Source organism: Anomaloglossus baeobatrachus, unplaced genomic scaffold (genome assembly GCF_048569485.1).
Source record: "Anomaloglossus baeobatrachus isolate aAnoBae1 unplaced genomic scaffold, aAnoBae1.hap1 Scaffold_163, whole genome shotgun sequence".
NCBI classification, from domain to species: Eukaryota; Metazoa; Chordata; class Amphibia; order Anura; family Aromobatidae; genus Anomaloglossus; species Anomaloglossus baeobatrachus.
In genome coordinates, this window is record NW_027441933.1 from 483120 (window position 1) to 489641 (window position 6522).

A 6522-nucleotide genomic window follows, 5' to 3' on the forward strand; every position below is an offset into this window, starting at 1 on the left:
CCAACGCGCCCAGCTTGGCCGTATCTAGATGGGTCAGCAGGTTATTGTCTGTGTACGCGGTGAACTTGGCTGCTGCCAGGTAATGGCGGAAACGCTCGGTGATAGCCCACACCAGTGCCAAGAGCTCAAGCTTGAAGGAGATGTAGTTCTCAGGGTTCCTCTCAGTCGGTCGGAGTTTTCGGCTAGCATAAGCTATTACCTTTTCCCTTCTGTCTTGGACCTGGGATAGAACAGCCCCCAAGCCCACATTGCTGGCGTCGGTGTAGAGGATGAATGGGCGGCTGTAGTCAGGGTACGCTAGGATTTCCTCTCCGGTCAGGGCTGTTCTCAGCTGGCGGAAGGATTCCTCATGCTTTTCTTCCCACACCAATGGGGCTACTAGGGATCTACCACCCTTGGTCTGTCCTACGAGGAGGTCTTGCATGGGGGCAGCCATCTTTGTGTACCCCTTAATGAAGCGACGGTAATATCCCACCAGGCCCAGAAACTGCCTCACTTCCCTCACTGTGGTCGGTCTCGGCCAGTCTTGGATGGCGGTGATCTTCTCGGGGTTGGGGGCGACACCTTCCGCACCAACCACATGTCCTAGGTACTGCACTCTGGGTTTCAGCAGATGACACTTTGAGGGCTTCAACTTCATCCCATACTTGGCAAGGGACGCGAACACCTCGGCTAGGTGCTCCAGGTGGGCTTCATACGTCTGTGAGTACACAATCACATCATCCAAGTACAGCAAAACGGTCCCATAGGCAGTCTTCTCTCGGTCTTCCGGTGCCACGGCCACCTGCCAGTACCCGCTGGTGAGGTCAAGGGTGGAGAAGTAGTTAGCGGTTCTCAGCGAGGCCAGGGACTCTTTGATGCGGGGCAGAGGGTAAGCATCCTTATGCGTTATCTGGTTAATCTTCCGGTAATCCACACACATCCGCATGGTGCCATCCTTCTTCTTAACCAGCACCAACGGAGCGGCCCAGGGACTACAGCTGTCCCTAATAACCTCTGCCTCCTTCATGTTCCTCAACATGTCTTTGGCGCATTGGTAGTGCGCAGGGGGAATAGGCCTGTATCTCTCTTTAATAGGGGAGTGTGTACCGGTAGGGATGTGGTGTTGAACCCCTTTAATCTGCCCAAAATCTAGAGGGTGCTTGCTAAAAACCCGCTCATACTCCTGTACCACCCGGTATACCCCTTCCTTGTGGTGTATGGGGGTATCATCAGTGCCGACATGTAGCTCTCGATACCACTCGCCTAACTCCCCCAGGGATGAGTGGGAACCGGCAGCAGGCGGTGTGACCGGGGGAACGGCTTCATGGATCGTGTGGGGATCTAGAGTGAACAATTTGGCAAGGGTAGCGTACCGGGTGGTGCATGAATGCACACATATTGGTTTTATAATCTTATTGTATTACTTTATATTCTTATTTCACTTGTGCATATCTCCACCATAATCCTGGCTAAGAAATATAGCTTTTTTTGGGGTACACAGGTAGTAAGGTCTTCTTTCTATTTCTTTAGGGGTGATATAGCCTGGTGGAACTCTAGACCTCTAACATTATATATGCACCCTTTTTCTTTATGGTTCTTGGACACCTTATAACATTCTTCCATACATATATATCTTTCTCATAAATTATAAATAATTAGGCATTTTTATATATTTTATTTACATTTTCATAAATAACTTTTTACAAAGCATGGGGGACATTCTCACATACATATAATTTTCATGTACGCATTCTGAAAATTTACGCATAAACCGTACACACTCCTTTTTGTAACAATTTCTATAACTCATTCGCTGAACTCTCATCCCGGATATTCATTCTTACACCGAATTTCCTGTTATAACACAACATTCATGATTTTTATTCAATTTATTTTTATTTTTTAGGTTTATTAGTAGTGATGAGCGAGTACTAAAAAGCTCGGGTGCTCGAAGCTCGGGCCGAGCCTCCCAAGATACTCGTGTACTCGGCCCGAGCACCGAGCCCAATGTTATCCTATGGGAGACCCGAGTATTTTTGTGAAATGACCACCGGCAGCATGTAGAAACCCTAAAAATGGCACAAAAGTCTCCGAAGAGTGCTCAAATGACATGGCAACAGCATGGGGAAGACCCCTTGAAGCATTTATCACTCAAAAGTCACAGCTGTGAATAATTTTGTCCACGTTTTACGCCATTTTTACGGACTCACCAGAAAACCTTCCAAAATGACACCAAAATGATTTTTCATAGCGGAAATGTTAAGGGCACATACCCAATAGTGAGATAGAGCTAATGTATGTTACTTTTTGAGATCAATACATGAAAGATTTTACGTAAAACATTGTGTGGCACTCCGATGTCCCTGAGAAGAGACGTACATAAAGGCCTCTGAGTCTAATGTGCCCATTTTGAGGAACTGAGTCTTTGTAGTATTTTCCTTTGCCAGGGCAGTCCAAAATTGTGAGGTTCACCAATGCCCCTGCATACAGACGTGCATGATGGCCTGTAAACCTGAAGTGCCCATTGTAAGGAAGTGGGTCTATTGTAGTATAGCCCTTAGGCAGGGCAGCCAAAAATTGGGAGGCTCCACGTTGTCCCTGGATAGAGACGTGCATGAGGGCCTCAAAACATTAAGTGTCCAGTGTCAGGAAGTGGGTGTATTATAGTATAGCCCTTAGGCAGGGCAGCCAAAAATTGGGAGGCTCTACGTTGTCCCTGGATAGAGACGTGCATGAGGGCCTGTAAACCTGAAGTGCCCATTGGAAGGAAGTGGGTCTTTTGTAGTATAGCCCTTTGGCAGGGCAGCCAAAAATTGGGAGGCTCCACGTTGTCCCTGGATAGAGACGTGCATGAGGGCCTGTAAACCTGAAGTGCCCATTGGAAGGAAGTGGGTCTTTTGTAGTATAGCCCTTTGGCAGGGCAGCCAAAAATTGGGAGGCTCCACGTTGTCCCTGGATAGAGACATGCATGAGGGCCTCAAAACATTAAGTGTCCATTGTCAGGAAGTGGGTGTATTATAGTATAGCCCTTAGGCAGGGCAGCCAAAAATTGGGAGGCTCCACGTTGTCCCTGGATAGAGACGTGCATGAGGGCCTGTAAACCTGAAGTGCCCATTGGAAGGAAGTGGGTCTTTTGTAGTATAGCCCTTTGGCAGGGCAGCCAAAAATTGGGAGGCTCCACGTTGTCCCTGGATAGAGACGTGCATGAGGGCCTCAAAACATTAAGTGTCCATTGTCAGGAAGTGGGTGTATTATAGTATAGCCCTTTGGCAGGGCAGCCAAAAATTGGGAGGCTCCACGTTGTCCCTGGATAGAGACGTGCATGAGGGCCTCAAAACATTAAGTGTCCATTGTCAGGAAGTGGGTGTATTATAGTATAGCCCTTAGGCAGGGCAGCCAAAAATTGGGAGGCTCCACGTTGTCCCTGGATAGAGACGTGCATGAGGGCCTCAAAACATTAAGTGTCCATTGTCAGGAAGTGGGTCTTTTGTAGTATAGCCCTTTGGCAGGGCAGCCAAAAATTGGGAGGCTCCACGTTGTCCCTGGATAGAGACGTGCATGAGGGCCTCAAAACATTAAGTGTCCATTGTCAGGAAGTGGGTGTATTATAGTATAGCCCTTAGGCAGGGCAGCCAAAAATTGGGAGGCTCCACGTTGTCCCTGGATAGAGACGTGCATGAGGGCCTCAAAACATTAAGTGTCCATTGTCAGGAAGTGGGTCTTTTGTAGTATAGCCCTTTGGCAGGGCAGCCAAAAATTGGGAGGCTCCACGTTGTCCCTGGATAGGGACGTGCATGAGGGCCTCAAAACATTAAGTGTCCATTGTCAGGAAGTGGGTGTATTATAGTATAGCCCTTTGGCAGGGCAGCCAAAAATTGGGAGGCTCCACGTTGTCCCTGCATAGAGACGTGCATGAGGGCCTCAAAACATTGTTCCCATTGCAAAGGAGCGGGTCTCCTGTCGTTGTAATGTCCATTCTGCAAAGAATGGGCGAAAAAAATTACCACTGGGGGTATACCTGAAACAAAGGCCTAACTCTTGTAACGGTCATCATGGTGGCGCATGAGGAGAAGGAGGAGCAGTCCAGCGATTATCCAAAGTCCAGAAGTGTGTACCCATGGGTGACTGGAGGTACATGGCAAATTCCCGTTACAAACTTTAAATTCCGCTCTCATTTGCTGGTGGTGTGGTGAAGTCTGGCCCAATCCAACCCTTGTTCATCTTGATCAGAGTCAGCCTGTCAGCATTTTCAGTTGACAGGCGGGTGCGTTTATCTGTAATGATTCCACCTGCGGCACTAAAAACACGCTCTGACAAAACGCTAGCGGCAGGGCAGGCCAGGACTTCCAAGGCGTAGAGAGCCAATTCATGCCACGTGTCCACCTTGGATACCCAATAATTGTAAGGCACAGAGGAATGTCGGAGTACAGTTGTTCGATCTGCAAGGTACTCCTTGAGCATCTGGGCAAACTTAGGATTTCTTGTGGCACTACCCCGCACCTCAGGGGCTGTGGTACGTGAGGGGCTGAGAAAACTGTCCCACATCTTAAAGACTGTTCCCCTACCTCTGGCGGATTGGACTTGTGCCTCTCTCGGCTGTACGCCTTGGTTGTCCACTGATTCCTGACCTATGCCGCTAGCGTTTTGTGAGGGGAATGCTTTGCCTACTTCCGTGACTATGGCCTTCCGGAACTGCTGCATTTTGGTTGACCTCTCCGCCTCGGGAATAAGAGACATAAAGTTCTCCTTGTAGCGTGGGTCTAACAGTGTTACCAACCAGTAATGATTGTCGGCCAAGATGTTCTTAACGCGAGGGTCACGAGACAGGCAGCTTACCATAAAGTCAGCCATGTGCGCCAGACTCTTAACAGCCAGGACTTCAGTAGCCTGACCAACACGTTGACTGAACATGCTGTCCTCCTCCTCCTCCTCCTCCTCCTCATCTACCCTGTCCTCTGGCCAGCCACGCTGAACCGAGGATATGACTGGTGTGCATGTCATATCCTCAATTTGGCCGGAGATTTGCTCCATGTCTTCATCCTCCTCCTCGTCATAGTCCTCCACTGCACGTTGTGATGAGACGAGGCTGGGCTGTGTGTTATCACCCACACCCACTACTGTTTCTTGCTGCAACTCATCGCGCTCCGCCTGCAATGCATCATGTTTGGTTTTGAGCAGAGACCGTTTTAGAAGGCAGAGTAGCGGTATGGTGACGCTAATAATGGCGTCATCTTATACCTTTATGATGTTATTGTTTATTCTAAAGCAAACAAGATTTTAGGGTGTATAAAAAGGGAGATTAGATCCGGTGATCCCAACGTATTGTTAACCCTCTATAAATCACTTGTAAGGCCACATCTGGAATATGGGGTAAAGTCCTGAACAGGTTGATAACCATTGGTTTGAGCATGGTAGGGTGTAGTGCGCATCTTCCTGCATCCGCCATAACCTTCCCTTAGGATATACTGTGCCCTTATCAGATTGGTTGTACAAGGTTGCTTCTCTTATTGGATGGATTTCAAGCTGCATGGATAATGTTCATTTAAATGATGTGGATAGAAAGACTGAAGATATCTACATGTAGTCCATCATGAATCAATACTATTTTACACAGTCATAAGCAGCCCATGGGCATTCACCTGCATTCAAACCAATAACAGCTCATAGACCAGACAATCCATCTACCACTGGACCAAAGACAGGAAGTTAAATCCACTGCCTGCGGTAACCAACTTAATCCTATAGGCTACTCACACAACAAACCCAACAGAAAGGAAAAAAACATGGCTTCGATTATCCATCCAATGAAAACGCATAACCATTGTGAGCCATTGGACAATGCAATTGGACACTTGGTGACATGGTGCACGGCCCAATGAATCAAGTCTTTACTTCATATTCACGGTTTAAGCCCTTGGGTTCTAATGTGCCCAGAGTACATATCCAGAAAGATTCTCTTTCTTTGAGCTAAACACAAGTCAACAATACATTGTAAGCAGATTCTATTACCAGTCCCACACCATTTTGTGACGCATAATCACACAGTGATCCAATTAACATTCCAAGTCATCGAACATGTCCAAGCCATACGCAGAGGAGGCAATAGAATTAGGAAGCTCAAAGAAAGGGAATCTTTCTGGATATATACTCTGGGCACATTGGAACCCAAAGGCTTAAACCATGAATATGAAGTACAGACTTGATTCATTGGGCCATGCATGGACATAATGGACATAATTCTAATAGGCAGGACAGGTAATAAGGAGCACAAGTTATATGCTAAAATGTGTTGTGTGACAAGACAGACACAGGAAAGGACATGATAACAGGTGTAGGGACCAACAAGGTGAGACAAGGGGTATCAGGATAGGGTCAAGTAGGTATGAATGTAGTAATGGGGCAGGCATAGAGAATTGTATGTGAATGTGAATTACAATAAATCACTAAGGAAAGGAATATGTGAGTGTGTGCCTAATGTAAACTAATATTGTACTGGCAAAATTATAGATGGAAAGGGAGAAGGGGAGGGGGGGAGAGAGG